This window comes from Triturus cristatus, chromosome 5_2, assembly GCF_964204655.1.
Source record: "Triturus cristatus chromosome 5_2, aTriCri1.1, whole genome shotgun sequence".
NCBI lineage: Eukaryota > Metazoa > Chordata > Amphibia > Caudata > Salamandridae > Triturus > Triturus cristatus.
This window is the reverse complement of record NC_140588.1, coordinates 609,667,547-609,688,843: the sequence shown is the minus strand read 5'-3', so window position 1 is coordinate 609,688,843 and position 21,297 is coordinate 609,667,547.

Below are 21,297 nucleotides of genomic sequence, written 5' to 3'. Positions count from 1 at the left end.
GATGAGGTACAAGTGATGGCAGATGAGGCAATGGGGAGACGTCCTAAAGCCCCAGTGTACACTTGGAATTGTAGTAGTATTTGCACTGTGCGTCAGGAATCTATTGACAGATTTCGAGAGTTTCTAAGAGAATATAGTAAAAAAAGTGTAAAACAAAAGATTAAGGTGCTTCAAAGTCTGGATCCATGCAGAGTGAGAGATAATACTGGTTTGCAGGGTCATTCTCTTGCTTGTCTATCTAGAAAAGTGTGCAATAGTGTTTTCCATCATTTTAGGATGCTGGCTGTTCATCATACTGAAATGAGAAAGTTTGTGAGACGGTTGTATTTTGCCAAAAGTCCAGCAATAAAGTTAAATGAATTGAATAGGGCTCTGTTCCGAGGAACGGTATCAGATGTAGAGAAGGTTGTTGATGAAATTCAGTTTTGTTACTTTGGTCCTGAACAAAACAGTGCAGAGAAGGACACAATAAATGAGGCAGAAGTGGAAGAGAATGTAGAACCCTCTGTAAGTAACACATTTAATGATCACATAACAAAATTTGCAATAGTCTCTAATGAAAGACCAAATGTTACTTGTATTTGTTGCCGCAGAACTCATTATAGAAAACAAACTAGGAATGTTGATCTCTACAGAAAGAGTGAAAATGAAGATAATTATAAGTGGATGGATTTTGCCACATATATATTTCTTGAAAATTGTTTTGAATTGGGTGAAGATCAGCGTATTTGCAAATACTGCTACAACAAGTTAGAGGAAAATAGAATGCCGACCAGAGCTGTACATAATAATTTAGAATTGGATGCTATTCCTGCTGAACTTTCTGAATTAAATACATATGAGTCTATACTCATTCAATGTGTTCATCCGTTCCAGACCATAGTACGTATGGAGCCCAAAACTGGTAAATTACCTCCTTCAGATTTACTGAGAGGTTTAAAAGGTAGAGTGGTGTATTTGCCCTTGGATTTGAAAAAAAATATGGAAACTATTGATGCAGATACTTTGGAAACTGAACCATTAATTATTCTGGTTAATGGTGTCCCTACAAAGAATAAGAAGATTTGGCAGGAGCTGGTAGATGTGCGGAAAGTACAAAGAGCAAATTTGTATTTGAAAAAAAATAACAAATGGTATGAATCAATTTATATAGAAGAAGAAGAAGAAGAAGAAGAAGAAGATTTACAAGGAGACACAGAAACACCAACTGGACAAATTGAAAAAGTGGACAAGTCAAAGGAAGAAGAAATTTATGAACATTTTAGCATACATCCTCTCCATTCGAAAGAAGTTATGGGAGACAATATTGATCTCTTTCAGATGAAGAAAGCAAAAGGAAATCCTGTGAGTGTATGGGAGGAGAGCTTGGAAGCTCGATGTTTTCCCCAGCTGTTTCCTAAAGGAAAAGGAGGACGATACGATGAACGTCCGGAACAGATTCCAGCTTCTGAGTATCGGACTACAAGACTATATGCTGAAGATCCCAGATTTCGACAAAGTATCCCTTATTTGTTCCATCTTTTATTTGAAAGCGACTTGTCTGCACTGTCTTATGCAGTAAATCACATTTTAAAAAGTGGAGTACATTTACAAAATGTGTCTGCTAAGGATTTTATGGAGAAAGTGCAGCACCGAGATGATCATTTGGAAACACAACTGATCAATCTGATGGCTTGTCAGCGTGGGACAAATGAATATTGGTACCGACGCCATGGTGAACTAAAATGCATGTTACGCAACTTAGGAACACCAACATGGTTCCTTACCCTAAGCTGTGCCGAGTACGCTTGGGATGATTTACTGGATTTTCTACGAGAGGCCAATTCAAACATTGAAAACATCGAATACAAGACAGCAGGAGAACTGTGCTCATTGGATCCGGTTAATGTTTGCAGATATTTCAATCATAGATTTGAGGCTATGATGTCCTTCATCTGCAATAAAAAAAATCCACCCCTTGGAGAAGTAGTGGATTTCTTTTGGAGAAAAGAGTACCAGGCAAGAGGTGCTCCTCATATTCATATGCTGCTGTGGATCAAGGATGCCCCAAAGTTTGGAACAGATACTGATGAAGCAGTGTTATCTTACATTGAAGAATATGCAACATGTGCTATACCTAAAAACACAGAAGAGAACAAGTTAAAGGAGCAAGTTCTACGTTTCCAAAGTCATCGGTGTGGAAAATACTGTCGACGGAAATACAAGAGCAAAGAAAAATACTACACTAAATGTCGATTTGGATTTCCTAGACCTGTTCTTACAAATGGAAGAGTCAACAGTTTTATGTCAGCTGTGAGACATACTATCACAAGAAAATCACCTAAGAATACCTACAACCTTAAAAGAAAAGAAGAATCAAAAAATATAAATGACTACAACCCAGTCATTTTATCCATGTGGAACGCTAACATGGATATACAGTATGTTGCTGACAATTCCATTGCTGTTGCTCGATATGTAACGTCTTACATTACGAAATCAGAAAAAACAGAATTGAAGGAAATGTGGGAAGAGATTTCTCACGAGAAGACTGTCAGTAAGAAGCTGTACAGTTTTAGTTTGAAGATGTTATCGCATCGAGAAATTGGATCCTACGAATGTTCAGATAGGTTATCTTCTGCAAGTCTCTACTCGAAGTCAAGAAGAATAATTTGGGCAAGTTTAGGCCTTGCAGCAATGAGAAATCGGGTACTGAAATCTGTTGGAGAAATTGAATATTTGGCCGAGAATGACCCAGAAAGTACAGACATATTGAAAACAAACATGTTGGACACATATTATCCCAAGAGAAGTCATCATCTGGAGAACATGTGTCTCTATGAAGTGCTGCAGAACTACATTTATTCACGGAAAGCTGCAGAAGACATCAACAGTGGAAAATATAAAGTTGTTGGTGAAGAAGGATGTTTGGTGAAGCAAACCAAAGGAAGTTTGATAAATCACCGGAAGCTGAGTTGCGACACTACCGACAAGAAAGAATTTTACTACTTGGCTCTTTTACAGTTGTTTAAACCATGGCGTACAGAGGATGAACTACTGGGAGAATTCCAGAGCTATGAAGATTCTTTTAATGCTTGCAAAGACAGCATACAATGCAGTACATTCTCAACTTATCTGCAAATGTTAAATGAAGAAATTGAACAGGAAACTACAATTGCAGCAGAAATAGCTAGAGACAGTTCTCAGGACAGCCAAAGTTCAGGAACATACAGTCAAGATCCCCTAGGACAACCAATCGTTGAAAATGAAGCATCAATAGCCATGAATGAAGTGGAAACGGCTATGAATCAAGCTCAAGAAGAATTTATAGACTTAGAAAATTTGGAAAGACAACTGAATCAAGAGCAGCAACAAATTTATGAAGAGATCAAAAACAAAATTGATCACGGATTTCTACATATCAAAAAAGAGTGCTCATGCACATCATTTCATCCAATCAGGATGTATGTAAGCGGACAAGCTGGCACTGGAAAAAGTTTCCTAATTAAAGTCATCAGAAGCTATCTAAAGCAAAAAACGGATTCTACTTTGTCTTGTGTGGTTACTGCTCCAACTGGGTTAGCAGCATATAACATAAAAGGAATCACCTTACATCGTTTGCTAATGTTACCAGTGGAGCATGAGAACAAAATACAATTCAACAAGCTAACTGGAGAAGCATCCTTAGAAGTGTCAAGAGTATTGAAGAAGATGCAAGTTCTCATTATTGATGAGGTGAGCATGGTATCAAACTTAATGCTTGCCTTTGTGCATTTAAGAATGCAGCAAATTTTGAAGACAGACTATGACGTGTTATTTGGTGGAAAACACGTCATAGTTTTTGGGGATCTTTTGCAACTTACTCCAGTTAAAGGACAACCAGTGTTTAATACTGTGACACATGAAGACACGAAGAAGTCATTGGGAAGCATTGGAAATACAAATATTTGGTCCTTCTTTGAGTACAAGGAACTTACAACTAATATGAGGCAAGCAAACGATGAAGAATATGGAAGTATTCTGAAAGATATCAGAATTGGACTACTCACAGAAGTTGGCAAAAAAGCATTACAGAGTCGGCTGCTACATAACTTATTTCCAAAGGAAGAAATAGTTGCAGAGAAAATATACAAGAATATTGCAGAAAACAAAAGTGTCATCTGCTTAATGCCAACTCTACGTGAATGCTCAATATTTAATGAGGAGCTTTTGAAATTGGAAAATGAAGACATCATGAAATTGGAAGCAGTGGACAAAATTGAGGATGGAAGAATTACTGTCACAGTAACAGGCAAACTGAAAAATAAATTGGACTCACTAGAGAAGAATATCTCCAAAACAGCAGGATTAGAAAAAAATCTATATGTTTGCATGAACTGTAGAGTGTTTTTAAGGAGAAATTTGGATGTTGAAAAAGGCTTAGTGAATGGAGCGATGGGAAGAGTTGTGGGTTTTATTAATTATCAGAAAAAAGATGGAATTGAATGTTTAAAAATAAAATTTGATCAGATAGAGGAAGTTAAAGACATTTGTCGTTGTTCAGTTCGTTTCATGCTTGTGAAAGACTTATATGTACGTAGGAAGCAGTTTCCGTTTTCACTAGCATATGCTGTAACTATCCACAAGTCTCAAGGATTGACTGTAGATTGTGCATTTGTGAACATTGGTTCAACTGTGTTCAAAGAAGGTATGGCATATGTAGCTTTGTCACGAGTCAAAACATTATCAGGTTTATTCATGATTGACTTTGATGATTCAAAAGTTAGTGCTGATACAAACTGTGTAAAGGAGTATAATAGATTAAGAAGAACCTATGCTCCTCATTTAGGTCAGTATCCTGTGTTGGAGAAACGTGTAGTTTCTCGTAAAAGGAGAAATGAGAATATCTGTAATGAAGATGTAGAGAAGAGGAAAAAAAAGAGGAGTGATGTAATTGCAAGCAAAAAGAATAAGGAAAATGAAGAACAGGTTGTAGGATGTCATTTTGAAAATAGCTCTGGTGTCAACTGCTACGCTAATGTAGTGCTGAATGTTGTATTTTATCTGGAAAGTTTGCAAGAGCAGATAATAGTAAATGAGGGAAAAAGATTCTGTTCAGAGCTCAGTCTCCTTTTTCAAAAGCTGAGTAAAGATAAAACTCAAATAGAAAGTGCTACTGACATTAGAAAACTTTTAGATGTATGTTCAGGACGAACACAGTTTTCTCAAAATGTACAGCAAGACGCACAGGAATTCTTGTTGTTTTTTCTTCAGGTAGTGGAAGAAGAAGGAGTTCCCATTGACATTTTTTTTGGTCTCTCTTATAAATGGGAACATAGTTGTGAAAATTGTTATAATATATGTGGCTCTATTGTTGATAATGAAAGGTTTATTTATTTGACATTGCCAGAGAGTAAAACAGTCACTTTTGCAAAATTAGTTAAAGATGCTAATCATAGCATGAAATGTGGTGAGTGTAATTCTGACATGTTTTCAACATTAATTTTAAGGGAATACGGACAGTATGTAATTTTAATGATGCAACGATGTAGAGCTGATGGTTCAAAATTGGATACTTTAATAAAGAAGTTTACAGGACAGCAATTATCAATTTCAGGAAAAACTTTTGTAACTGTTGCAATAATTTTCCATGATGGACCTACTGTTACTTCTGGACATTACACAGTTTATCTTAAATGTGAAAAAGGCTGGACACTGTGTAATGATTCCCAATTGATTTTCAAACAACGTTTGCCTTTTGATTTAGCAAATTCCTATCTAATCTTTCTGAAACCTAAATTTTAGAGAGACTTGGCAAGATGTGGACAAAATAATTTTACCATTTTACTGGATTACCATTGCAATTTTGTAGAAAAAATATTTTTTAAAATTATCATTTGGCCTAAAGGAAAGATAACCAATTGTAATGTGGACTTTTTAAATTTTTCATGCAATTTTGAAAAACCAATAATTTAGAGATAAACGGTAACTTCTGCACATTTTAAATTTTGGAATGCTATTGGACTGCCATTGGAAATTTTTACAAAAATGATTTAAAAAATTACTATTTGGCCATGTGGAAAAGTAAGCAATTCTATTGTGGACTAAATAAATAATTCAAAAAATTTTTGTGAACCAAAATGTTACAGAGAATCGGTGAGATCTGGACAGATTAAACTTTAGAATTTTAATGGTTTTCCCTTGGAAATTTATTCCAGGGAAAAAAAAAAATACAATTTGGCCTAAAGGAAATAAAATCAGATGTATTTTGGAGTTATTTGAGATATAATATTGTGATTATACTCCTGAAACAAAAATATCAGACGGTATTTTAAAGAAAAAAGTATTGTTTTTAGATGATATTTTTTAAGAATAATATGCATTTCTGTAATGATAAGTTTAAGTGAGAAGAGATTCTGGGCTTTTTTAATACAATCTTTGAGATTGTTATTTTTTTTTGCCCGCTGTAAAATGATGAATGCAATTGCTTTCACAATTTATAGTGAAATGCAATATATTCTGAAAACAGCAAAAATAAGGCAAAAATATTTTTTGGAAAAAAATGTAAATATGTGTACTGTATTATAAAATGTTTTAAAAATATTAATACTTTTTTCTTTTTTTTCAGATCGATATAGAAAATTTTCGTAAACTACAACCATTTTAAAAACTATTTTTTAAAAAAACAAATGAATAAATATTTTTTTCAGTGAGTATGGTAAGTCAATAGTAATAATTGTAGTCTTTCAAGGACCTTGTAATGTGAAAAATGATTTTTAGTGTTTTTTTTAAAAAATAAAAAAAAAGGTACGCTTACCGTACGCGTACGGTAAAAAAAAAAAAAAGTTTTTTAAAAAAAATGTAAAAAAAAGATGAAAGATAAGGTTGGCTCTTAAAAGAACCGTTGTGTTCATGCAGGGACAGAGGAAAGGAACCATGGGAAAATCATTCAAAGCTACAAATGTGCTGATCTATTTTGTTATTCACTAGGGAAACACTGGTCTCCCTATAACAAATTAGAGCTTTACAAAATGTGCAATGAATATCAACCTTCCGAAATCGAGGGTTCATTTCCAGAGGGCCAGCAAAAGGAGATTCTCCCCCCACAGATGAAGGGCTCACCTGAGCTGCAGAAGAAGGAGTAAGCTCTGCAGGTGATGGTCCAGGCTGAGCTGCTGTGGATGTACTGGCTCGTCTTTCTGAAGAGTTACCTCCAAAAAGTTGAGCATGTGTCCTTTTGTGTACATCCTTGAGGTGCCTCATCATGGTGTGATTCCCAAAGGAATACTTCCTGTCAGGATTACCTCTAGAAAGTACACGCTTACACAGCTTGCAAGTAACTAAGGGTGCATTCACCTTTTGCTGGCCTTCTGGAAAAGTAAAATAATCCCAAACATAAGAAGGTTTTACTTTCCTCGCTCTCTGCCTCAAGACAGTGCTGCTGGTGCTAGCCTCACTCTCAGAAGAGCTCTGCTGTTCTGCCATCGTATCCCAAAGACAAACCAGCTCCTTCTCCCAAGGGATCACAAGCAGAAATGAGGGGAATGGGTGTGGTGTAGGAGAGTTCTAGAACTGAAAGTAGTTTCAACCAATCAAAAGTTGTGTTTCAAGATCACATGACCTACCGTACGCTTACGGTACGCTTACGGTACGCTTACGGCAAAAAGTACGCGTGCGCGTAAAAAAGACACGCGCTTGCGCGCATGCGCATAACAGTCATTTCCCGGCACTTCCGCGTAACGTGCGCGTGTTGCGTAAGCGCGCACGCGTCCCACGCGCAGTACGCGCGGCTACGCAAAGTGCGTAACTATACGCAAGCAGCGTAGATAGATTACGGACGTTGCGTAAACCGTACGCTTACCGTGAGCTTACGGTACGCGTACTATAAAAAAAAAAAAAAATAAAATAAAAAATCTGGAAATAAATTTTACATGTTTATTTTAAAAAATATATATAAAAAAAATATTTAAGGATTTTAAAAATTAAAGCATAGTCTTTATAAAAGATAAGAAAATTAAAATAAAAATATGTTTGAAAAAAATGAAGAATATAAAAAAAAAATAGCATTTAAAAAACCTTGCAAATTCACTGAAAAAACCATGGGTTTCACACAGGTTATAGTTAGGAATTAGCATTTAAAAAACCTTGCAAATTCACTGAAAAAACCATGGGTTTCACACACGTTATAGTTAGGAATTAGCATTTAAAAAACCTTAGAAATTCACTGAAAAAACCATAGGTTTCACACACGTTATAGTTAGGAATTAGCATTTAAAAAACCTTAGAAATTCAGTGAAAAAACCATAGGTTTCACACATGTTATAGTTAGCTGGACATTTTACTCGTAAAAAACCAATGAAATTGCCCCGTTATAGTTAGTTCAGCTAACTATAACTCGCGCGCCCGCAATGCACTGCTGATGACGTCACATATTACATCACTCATGACATGGTCAGTGACATCACTCATGACATCACTGATGACATCTCAAATGACATCACTGATGACCTCACTGATGACATCATCCTTGTGATAGAGTGGCAGACCTCCTCTCACCTTAATATAAGCTTTGATACACACATTCAAAAATAGAGACTAAAAATTTCAAAACAATGGACATACCAATACCAGTTAGAACAACCTCTTCAGTAATTCTAAGATCCACATACACATCCACTCATTCACCAACAGTCCTATACAGTCACTCATACATGTACTCACTCATCATATGTACTCATACATCTATACATCCTGTTACACAATGCCACTCATCCATAGAGTTACTCACACACATAGTCACTCATGCTAATAAAGAATAAAACATACATTTACTTGCATATACAGTAATACACACACCACCATACTTACTTCTACGGAAACTTACACATACTTAGTCTTTTAAACAATCACTTATAGAAACACATACTTATTCATACAGGAACTCTTTCAATCTCTCCCTCTCACATATACTCACATATATACACCAATAGTCACATATACTAGTTTAAAACATATGTAGTTACTCCTGAAGACACTATTGAGACAGTCATTCACTCACTAACACACCCATACACACACTCATCCACCCATACAGTCCTGCACACATGCTGTCTTCAACACATACAAACAGTGAGTCACTCATTCATGCATCTATGCACTACGTAATACCCCCCACCGTACCATACAGACACTCAGACTGATACTCAAAAAAACAACTAATAACCTATATAGACACCCATGTAGCTACTCACCAACCCATGCAGCCACTTATACACAAAGTGAGAGATACACTTAATCAGTCAGTTACACAATCAATTTTTCAAAAACAAATCATCCATTTAGACACTTATATACCCATTTATTCTTCCATTGACCTTGAGATATACATATATAAAACATATTTAATTTTCAGAAAAACACACATTCACTGGATGATGTCATCAGTGATGTCATTTGAGATGTCATCAGTGATGTCATGAGTGATGTCACTGACCATGTCATGAGTGATGTAATATGTGACGTCATCAGCAGTGCATTGCGGGCGCGCGGGTTATAGTTAGCTGAACTAACTATAACGGGGCAATTTCATTGGTTTTTTACGAGTAAAATGTCCAGCTAACTATAACATGTGTGAAACCTATGGTTTTTTCACTGAATTTCTAAGGTTTTTTAAATGCTAATTCCTAACTATAACGTGTGTGAAACCTATGGTTTTTTCAGTGAATATATATATATATATATATATATATATATAGAGAGAGAGAGAGAGAGAGAGATATATATTTACTGAAGGACACTCCCTCCAGAAATTAGATATTAGATCGCCAAGTTCCTACTACGCACAGTCATCACCCTGTGCACAACCTTTCCCAAAGCACCCACTACCTAGAGCTGTGCTTTCCAAACTTTTCATGTTGGTGTTGGTGTCACACTTTTTTGACATGCATCATTTCACAACAAGGAAATTGAGTTTTACTAGCAAAATATATGATTTGTAAAATAATAACATAGATACATTTCCAAGACTCATGTCATTTAGGAGGAATAATATGTAAATATGTGCAAGAATTAAAACAATTTGAATATGACCAGCAACACTTACTATTTTGAAGAGCTGAGGTTGATAGCAAGCATGTGGAGCTGCAGGAGCCACATCACTGGCGATGCTGCTGTCGGCTCCCCCCTGTGTAAGCTTGAAAAGGTCTGTGGGCGGTGGCAGCAGCGAGGGCTGCAGGAGCCACGAGCATATGGATCTGCATCACTGGCGATGCTACTGTCGGTCCCCCCCTGCATAAGCTTGAAAGGGTCTGCAGAGGGCAGGAGTCTGCAGGGGCACAGGAGCGAGAGCCGCCTCATTCCTTACTCACAAAAGAAGGTTCCATGGGTCTGCAGGAGAGCAGCAGCAGTGAGTGCAGGATGGCCGCTGGCGATGGTGCTGCTGGCCTCCCCCTGCCCTAGATTGAATGGGACTTTGGGGGGGGTGGTGCAGAGCACTGCACGAGCCACTGGCAGTCTACTCACCACCACTGCTGCTGCCGGATGCTACAATGGGTCTGTAGGTGGGTGGCTGTGAGCAGCAGTGATGCTCCGTCTCCAATCACGGCTCAATGTCCACCACAGGAGACTCCTCCTCTTCCGCAGGAACAGGTAATGCATCAGTAACATGCACAGTACCGTCCTGCATGATGCCTAGACTGCGTTGCCTAGACTGCATTGTGTGACACTCCTACAAACAGCAGCTGACACACTAACGTGTTGCGACAAACCGTTTGGAAAGCACTGACCTAGAGACTCTCAAACCTGCTTAGGTGGTGAAGCCACTACTACACACTGCCCATGTACTGTAAGCAACACTTCATGGAGGGCCCACACCCACCACACAGGCAAGCACTATTAGGAGGCAAAGGATGTTGTAAAAGCTTCCACTCATTATCAGTACAGAAGCTATGTAACGTTTGCTCTAGATATTGCTCACTAAATACCATTTAGTGTCAGGTGTTCGAGATATCCTCACATTGTCATCAGTGATGCCACTGAACATGTCCCGAGTGATGTAATATGGGAGGACATAAGCAGTGCATGGCGGAAGCGCAATTTATAGTTATCTCAGTAAACTGTAACTGACAAAGTTCAGTGTTTTTTAGTTTAAAATTGTATTTTTAACTGACATGTTCACCTAACTATAACATCACTTTGTACTTTGTTTTTTCATTGAATTTCTAGGTTTTTTGTTTGAACTGAAAGTAAAAATATTATTACCAGACCTAATTATAATGTCACTTTAACCTTTGTTAAAGACCTAGCCAGGGGTTCCCCTGCTGTCAGAAGATGCCCTATGCCACCTCAGTATGTAGATGCCATTTGTGATCCTCCAGGTGCCTCTGGCTGAGCTTGTCTGCCGGGGCACTCAAGGATCACGCCAGGTAGATCAAGATCAGGAAAATGCCCTGATGCTCCAGCCAACTCCAGAGGCACAGAGCATCTTCGTACACAACCCAAAATCACCCCGCTCAGCTTAATGCAGTACCCTGGTGGTGGTATTGTCTGTGTGAACTCGTACCAACCTCCCATTGTTGGATTGCAGGAAGGTACAGCGACAGAAAAGTGGCCCGTAAATTGATCTAGAGCTGGGATTCCGCTAGAGACCAGATTGCTCGGATCTCTACCTCCCCGAGATGACCTTCCTAACCCAGCAGTGAAGCATCCATCCCCGCCACCATCAGATGTTGTTTGGGAGGAGAGAGGGATCTGCCACTGATCAATAGGAATCAAGCAATTACCACTGAAGACCGCATCCAGCCATCTCTGAAACCTCGATGATATCGAGAGGTTGCCTTGATGCTGGGCTCACTGGAACTTCAGATTCATCTGCAAAGCCTGCATATGCTCTCTGGTCTACCTGACAAGCAGGATGCAACATAATAACAGGCCAGGATGCCTCAGAGCTGCTCTCACCGAGATCCAGGACCAAGGCTGAAACATTAAAATCAAAGCCCAAATGCCCTGGACTCACTGTAACAGAAGTAAGACCTTATACTGCACCATGTCCAAGACAGCTCCTATAAAAGGAAGCTTCTACAAATGAGTAAAATGTGACTTTGGCTCATGGATCATGAACCCCAGAGATGTCAGCATGTTCAGCATCATCTAGAGGGGGTTTACGATGGACTGTGACATGTCCACCTACAAAAGCCAGTCGTCGAGTTAAGGGAGAGCTGGTGATGGGCAGTGATCACCGCCATCGCTTTTGTGAACACTGGATTGGCACTGATGAGGCAGAAGGGGAGTACATCAAAACGAAAATGCTCCTAGCCCACCTTCAACCCCAGGTAACATCTATGGAACTACAGGACATGTATCTGAAAATGTGAGTCCTGCAGGCCCAAGATGACCACCATGTCACTCGGATGCAGTGCTAACAGAATCTGGGTCTGTGTGGGCATCTTGAATTTGTCTTTCCATAGGAAGGTATTCAGAGGGCATTGATCTAAGATAAGCCAAATTGTCCATCCATCTTCAGCATGAGGAAATAGTGGGAGAAGCAACTCTTCCATAATTCTGACTTCGGATCCTTGTCATGGCTCCTTTGGAAAGTAGAGCTCATACCTACAGCATTATAATGGACAAGTGCTCCTCTCAGAGCTGCTCTGGTGTTGGAGGGAGGTGCAGTGGGCCAGAAGTAAACATTAGAGTGAAACCATGATAACGCCTCGATATGATAGATCACTGCCCTGGAGAATCTAATGGATCCACAGGATGGTTGTGCACAGCTCCACTAAAAGCAGCCTAAGGCAACTTGGAGTCTGTTACTGCAGGGGAAAGGGGAAAGGGGCTGGGAGGACTAATGCTCTGGATGTCCTGTGCGCTGCCTGACAGATCCACATTCTTGCCGGTGAAAGGTCTGGGGTGATTAAAGAGGGGCTGGGGAGATTGATGTTGCCTTATGCCAATTCCCCGTAGTAGCCTTGGAATTTCATGAGGTATTGAAGAAACTGTCTGACAGGGTTGTAACATCCCGAAAAGGGTGCCATGGCTCTAACCTCCTTAAAATGTTCTAGAACTGAATCAGCTTTATAAATATGCCATCAAAAGGCATGTACTTGAAGGAGCCCTGTAAGTCTTCTGAGAAACCTGTAGATCCACACTGGTGCCAGCCGCCCATCTTAGACACGTAGATCTATCAAGCACAGCACAAATCACGTATTTAGCTCCACCCTGTTACTCTTGAATGATTTGAGGCAAAGAGGCCCTACGATCTTGCGAGACTTCTAGCAAGATCTCGCTGGTCATGTTCCACAGGGAGTGCCTACATCAGCTCAATAGGTTGTGGATGTTGGCTATCTGCATGCTGAGTGCCGAGATATACCTTCGGGTATGACTTGCTGTGCTTTTCTCAGTGGGAATAACACAACATAATATAACACAAAACAAACAGAATTGATTGATCTCGATGCTAGGATAGCAGAGGATAACATGTGTTTCCCGAACGCCTCACTCCTCTTTGACTTCTTCTACGAGGGGGTCGTTGGGAAGAAATCTGAGTTCATCATGCTGATGGAAATCTGGAATCTCCGAGTAGGATGCCCTGTAAGGAAATCTGGATCACCAGGAGCTGATCTTTAGTGTCTGGTCACCTGCCTCGTCAATGGCAGGCACAAACACAGTCTGGATCAAGCTCCCTATAAGGTGTCAGTAGGGGGTTCACTGAACGGAACCAAGAGCTTAGATGAGGCTGGCCCAGTTTGCAAAATCTCAGTAAGGATATATGTCTTGACTTTAACTGAAAATCATCAAAGAGGTGGTGTGCACACTGTATTTTCCACTTTAATCCAGTTTAAACATTCATCAATGAGCTGCGTGCGTGAACTGGGCATATGCCTTGCCCTGTTTGGCACAAACGATTAACACAAAAGTGGGGAACCTCATTGTGCTCCACTCCCAGTCGCACTGCGTTGAAGGATATTTCATCCTACTTACAAAATGTACGTATAATTATACTCAAATTTTACTCCATTTTCAAACCAAGTTCATCAACTGTATATTCCAAATTTTCTATGTTGTAATCCACATACAAGTATATCCTGCGTTTTGACTTTAATTGAAGGCAGTTGTAGGTCCAGGACGTTAGCTGCTAGTTTAATTACCTCAGCAAAGGAAGTACTATCTTTCATTGGGGTCCCAGATGTAACTTCATCCCTGTATCGGCGGAAAGTATCGAGCCCACTTGAAAGCTGTAAGTCCATTTTAGTGTGGTCATCATTATAATGGGGGTTAAATCATTCCAATACCCAACATTGTCCTCTTGGAGTGGTGGAAAGCTCTGATCAGTCAGAGGCAAAAAGACATCGGATCCTTAGAGGGCACCACTTAAGTACTGGCAGCATTGGATCAGAATCAGGCTGTATGGAAACCAGATGAGTTGTAGCAGATTCAGAGAGTTACCTCGATTGGGTTGAGCCGATGCCGGTTCAGAGTCAGTACTAGATTCTCATCCAGAGTCGGAGGTATCAGCACTGGCGTCAATGGAGGAGGAACCAATGAAAATCTCTGAGCCTGGGTGGAAGTCTGTACTAGAGTCGGTGTTGAAACCGTGATAAGTCCACGGGGCTCAGAATGTGCAGATGATGGATTTGCTGTGGTAATCTGACTGGGAGCCCCTTTGGATTGTTGTGGCCCAAAGGTGTGTCAGAGAAACCTTGAAGAGTGCCAAACATACTCAGCACAGTGTATTTATAGGTCTTGACAGGCTGTGACATCGCCAATGGCCTGGGCTGCATCAGGATCAACTACAATAACTGCTCCTCAATCAGAGATCAGAAGCAAGATTGATAGGCAACTTTACACCCTCACAACTACTCTTTTGATGGAAACCAGGTTAATGTCGAGTCCTGCTTTGCTTTGTTATGTTTCTGCTTGAACTTTGACTTACTAGAGGACTTCGACTGCGAAGATGACTACACGTGGTGGTGGCCTTGGGAGCAGGTCCATGATCTGTACTTGGACTGGAGCAGGACTTATCTAAGGCTGATGACTTCTTTCTCTGTTCAGGAATAAACAGTTTTGCAATCCAAGATTGCTTTTGGGTGCATGGCAGCGCACTCATAGCAAGACTTGGAGTTGTGCCCCCAACCCAAGAGCCATAGACACACCTAGTGCAGGTCTGTGACCGACATATTTTTTCTGCAGTCATGCAATGGTTTGAAGCCTGTAGTTTTAGGAGGGGATATCATTCCATTACACGCTGGATTTTGTTTTGGGGGTCGCTGAAAAGCTACGAATATCGTTGCGGTGCTCCGGGTTCGTGTTCAAAAAAGAAAGAAGAAATGAACTGACATTGGCGCACGAGTGGCACTGATATGTGGCTCAGCTCCTTCACTTATAGTGCGGAACAAAGTCTACGTGGAGCTGAATGGTGCCACATAACGGTACGCAGAAGCACTGCTATAAAAAGTTCCATCAGGATGAGCAACAGCTAACCTTCACTCCAACGCTACTTATTTGACCATTTACAAGTCACTCAAAAGCTACAACATTTTGAATGCCCCTTCTGGACTTGTTGTCAAATCTTTTTGTTTTATTAAAAACACAAAATAAATATTGACTGTTACCTTTTGGAGTTCATATTTATTTTGAAGTTGGTGCAACTGGTATGTGAGTGTTTGAAAATTGAGGGTGAGTGCAATTACCTCCTCTTCTACGAATGTAATATTATTTCATATAGCTTTTCTACTCAAGAATCAATTTTCACAGAAAACGCCACCCCACGATTCCTGGAGAGACTAAGGGGGGAGACAAGAGCAACAATGAATGTGGAACCTGCTGAGCATGCCTGCATCTTTGTATTAATTGCGCTGTCCTAAAACTCATAGCGCCTAAGAGATGCCAGCCTGCAGCATGGACAGATCACTCTTTGCCATGATCCTTGCTTAGAGAGTGAAGCAAAAGAGTGCCTTTCTTACAACGCTGTACGTTTATGCCAGGAACACTGATGCAATTGAAGACTGCGAAATGAATGGGATCATTCGCTTTTATAAAAATCCCAGTAAAAAATACTGTTTTTCTTTTCAATCTGGTTTTCTCAGTAAACATATTTTAAAAGATTGGAGGGATTGTTATCCAACCCGAGAGGATGGTCGTGGATCCGTTTATCACAGAGGCAGATTCTCCAGGCCTATTTCCTATTCAATGAGTGTCCTCACTGTGAACCGCCGCCTGTTCAAGGGGGTTTCAGCACACAGACTCAGTCTGCATTTAACCTTGAGAACATTTTATGCGAGCAGCAGCACCACTGCAAGTAAGGAACAAAAGCACCCAATCAGAAGCCATCCGGCTCACTGACTCATAAAAGCAGAGCGCGCCACACAGACTGTAAGGTTTCCTTTTCAGTTTTAACTCCAGTTCTGCTCTGTGAACTCCGCCTAGTAAACGTTAGGCTGGTGAGATTGTTTCATGCCATCTGATGGGTTCTTGGCACTCCAACAAAAGGGCATGTTAGTCTGTTATGTCACCGAAACTCTATAATGGGATGGCCCCAGCCCTCGTCAGCCCCCCTCTGATGCAACCCCTTTTCTCTGCTCCAGTAATCGACCATTCCCAATGCTTAATTTGAGGCGGAGGTTGTCGGTGGGGGCCAGCGACACCTATTTTTGGGAGCCGGCACTTATTTTTCTGCATCAGGGGCAAAACTCACAGGTCTGGAAGTAGGAGGATGTGTAAGACGGCAAAACCATCACAAAAAACAGAATGCAGGGACCCGAAAGAGTGATATGGGGGAAGGGAGCGTCTGGTAGTGAATTAAAGAAGCCGGAGGTGGATTTAAGACTTCTGGCCTTGGTATTAGGCGTGCCAATGTTTAGTGCTCCGACTGCAGGCTTTCGAGCAGTGCTCTGGCACCCGCACTTTTTCTTTTACAAATTAAGCACTGGCTGTTTCTTTACATGTCTTTCTTTTCAGTTTTTCTCAAATGTATTTTGTGTTTCCTAACTGTTCTGTGAAGTTCAGTTCTCTTTGGATTGTGTCGAAACTCCAGGTTAGTGGACTGAAAATTCCTTTGGTTGAGTTTATCACGTCTTAGTGTAGCAAGAAACAATGTCCCAAACGGATGCAGGAATCACATTTGGAGGTATAGGTAAAGAGACCGTTGTGTCCGAGGCTATAGTAGTACATACGCTGAAAATGTGAAATGCAAATTCATGTCTGTATGATTGCAAGAGACACACCTTGGGGTTCTGTTGGTGTTCATTCCTTACTCACAGGCGTAATGGCTGCCATAGGAGGCTCCATTAGATCATGCCTTTTGGCATTTGATTTACCGGAGTATTGGGAATTGAAGTAATGTAGGTCTGTGCAGTGCTTCTACAAGTATAGCGCCTTCTATAGGTTACACTTTTATATATGCCTTACAGTCTCTTCGCTACTAACAGGTCACAAATCAACCCAGTGCTCTTTTAATACTGATTTATCGCAGCATACTACAGTGGTAAGACCATTCCACCACTGTAGCGCCAACACTGAAAATCTGAAGCCACACGGTTAACGACAGACACATGGAGGTCTTAACAAATAGTAGGTTGATGCAGACCTCAGCTTTCCTCCTGGAATGCATGTGCTTATTTGCTCTTGCAGATAATATGGCACCTTGCCATGCAGGCTCTTGCGTTGATAGCTCAAGCATGTAAACCACATTCTAACTACAAATGGGAATCTGTAAAGGGGTGCGCTCTCGCCAAGAGATGGTACCTCTTTTGAGGCCCTATTCCAGATCTTACACCTGGATTGCAGATACCTAGAAGTTGAGATTGTTTATTTGGTAGCTCCATATAAACGGTATTATTCATTGAAAATGTAGACCTGGGTGTTGGTTGTGTTGTTCTTGCTGCAATTTCTATAACAAATGATTTTTATGGGACAAGGTTGTTAGCGCTGTGTCCAACCCGTAACCTGGAGGTGTTTCATCTGGTTTGACCTGTCTAGCTTGGGCGACTCTGGCAGGAGACTACGCTCCCGTCGGCAATGCGTTCCAGATCAATGAGTACACTAAGGCTCCAGCCCAGAGTTTAGGACCTGGAGGATAGTGCTTTGGGGCCAGAACTCACTTCCACAAAGGTCAGCAGAGGGGACCATGTCAGATCCAGTTAGGTCTGGTCAGCTAGAAAGGTCTCAGGAATCTCGTTGCATCATTGTAGCTCAAATAGTTCAGCCAATTGTCCCTTGAAGTCACTCCTGGATCCTGGGTTCAAGGCAAGCAGGTCAAGTCTTCCTTCTGGCTTCAAGACAGCAGAGCAGACCTTCTTCTGAGTCTACACAGGTTCTCATTTCTGAGGATGCCACTTATATGCCAAGTTCCAGCCTGTGTGTGTCTAACCCTAAACTGGTTCTGGTCAGTTCTTCTCTTTCCGCTGGGTTTGGCTCCAGCCTGTCTAGTGAAACAAAGGGCAGGCAATCTTAAATTATATACAAATTATTTTTCTTCATAAATATTGTGTAATTTTCTGCACAATGTAGTAATATCCTGAGACGGATAAAAAGGGAATAACAAAACCTTTATTTACATTTAAGAATTGAGGGTACCACAAATTTGCATTGCAATTACCTTGCCACTCCCCTGACTTCCTCCTGAGCATGTCATCTTTCGCATAGCCAACCATAAATCAAATGTGTTATGGAATGCAAATAAAATACATTACATCACACATATGATAAAATGCTCAGGTTGTAGAAAGGCATTATTTTATACATTGCATGCAATGTGCATATTATTATATTACAATTTGTTTCTAAGTGTAAGGCAAAAGTACACTTGAGAGGAGGGTGAATCTTTGTGCACGGATTCATTTGCAAGCAACAGAAACAAAATAATGCTAAAGTCAACACAACATGTAGTCAGGACATCCAGACTGAACTTCATCCTGGGGCGAGGAGATGCACAACTAGAATACAATGTGCTTGAAGGGGAATAGAATAGTAAATCACAGCAAACTCTTTTTGACTCAATCCCAATGTGCTAAGGTATGAAGATTAACAGGTGTTTGCTGTTACCTTCTAAAGTCTAGCGTAAAGAGTCCAGTTTGCAATGGAGATGGACGCGAGGAGTAGGAAGAGTGTGGCGGATGGTCCTGGCAGTATTGCAAAGAGCAGGCCGGCATCAGGTGTGGTGGATGTTCACCACCGTGAGCTGACTATGCTATAATGTTAAGGATAGATCTCGCATTGCCAGTTATTGCTGGCAGTCATTGTAGGGCAAAGAGCTGGGTTCACCGAAAGTTCACTTTGTGGTTGGCCCAGGCAGCAAGATCTTGGCACAAACAGGCCAGTTCGTGGTCGCAAAGAGCCTAAAGCTTACACAATTCAAAGGGCCACCAGCTGTGAGACTAAATAGAAGATTTGCCCCCAAAGAACAGCACCTCAGATTTGTTAGAATTAAGCTTTAGACAGCTCTCTTTCATCCATGCCTCAATGGCTATCAAGTAACCCTTGAACAATTCCCCAATATTCCCTTTAAACTTTTGGAAGAAAAGCAACAGCTGGGTGTCAACAGAATGGGAAACCACTATGAGACCCTATGACTCGACAATCTTAGTACTACAATGCATGGCGGAAGTGTGGTATCGCATGAAGAAAGCTACAAAACTCACCTTTTTCTGTACTTTTTGGGAGTCTCTGGGCTCTACTGATTGGACTAATGATAAACTTGCACTCGTGTTAAAAGAAGCTGACTTTCAAAGATGGAGTCGGCTAGTTGAGGATGGCAGGTTGATAACATGGGATTCATGTTCTAGGCCTTCATCACTCCTTTATTTATAAAAGAATAGGAGTCAGGGACCAAAGTTTTTCAGAGGCGCCCGCTGCAGGGTTGCCGAATGTCAGGGTTGCCGAATACTAAGATTGCATAATTTGAATTCCACCTCATACCTCTTTCATGCACTACTCCATATTCCCTGTCTTTTTACCTCACTCTTAAAGGATCTTTTTCATTTTTTGTAACAATTTATACACTATTTTTTAACATGGACATTCAATATTTTAAAATGAATAATTTTCTATTTACTTTTTAATTATTGTAGGACTATGAGACATTGTCTATTTCGATCTGTCAATAAACTTGAAACTTTTTCATTATTGTTTTCTTCCTTTGTTGCTTTTTTCCTTTTTTCTCTTCTTCCTTCCATCACCTTTGCTGCCTTTCTCTGTCTTTATCTGGATCAAAGTCTGATAATGAAAAATAAGTCCTAGTACCCAAAATGAGTGCCTGTGGGCCCCATTTGCAACTACTAGCTCCCAGCTCAAATTAAGCACTGGTCTTCTTGAACCATTCTTCTAAGCCTCAGCTAAAAGTAAGTGGTGTACAAAGGAGTACACTTGACGGATGATTCTCTACCAATGTGCACCAATGCTGTATAACTTTATTTTGACTGGTGGATTAGAGCACTTTCAATCCCTCACGGCTCATTGTGCTTGGCCTTGACTTGTGCGCCATAAACTCCTGTCAACACATTTTTAATACTGTATGAGCAACTGTTTGCTAAAGAAACTGCTTGCCGTTAAAAGCCTTTCTTGATGTCTGTGTTATGACGGCCACTGAAATTACTTTTCTGAAGCCAGTGATGCTTTCATTGAAAGGTATATGTCCCATTATTAGGCAGGATATTTTATTCTGGTGGCTAGTCTTAGTCTAAGCACTCGACCGGTGTTGGAATTGTAGTGCAAGGAAAGCAACTGGCTTCTTTAAGACAACACAATTTAGTTGCATGGGACTTCAAGGTTAGATATCGGTGCTTAAGAAGCTGGAGCTGGCATTTTTTCCACTTTGAAACATCAAACCTGATTCACACAAAGTGTAATTCACAGAGGATTTGCGGCGACTAACTCCTGTAATACTCCTGAAGTTTGACAGTGTGCCACAAGTACTACATACAAATTACAAACGTTTTGTTAGCCAGGTCTAAAGAATTTTAGCCCATACTTGACACTTGAGTGTAAAACTTAGGGGACCCAATTCACTTAGATTTTCCCATGAGTTACACTTTCAGCACTCCTGAGTTCCATGAGTTAACCAGAAGTAAACCAGGAGTACTACATGAGTAAGTAAGACTTACTCATACACTAATCTTTGTGAATCGTTCCAGGATTCCCATATGCCAAGAAGAAACAATCACAGAATCAGGATTTGTTTGTAAAAATCCACAGTACTCCTTGGGAAAAGTTTGTCTATCTTGGCACATGTTTCCACAAAAAGGCATGAAGGTCAGAGTGGGGAAGGAAAGGATAGGGATGAACACCGAACGTCAGGACTTTGCATGTGTTCATACATTTTTACCTTTTATTTTCCCACATAGAAAA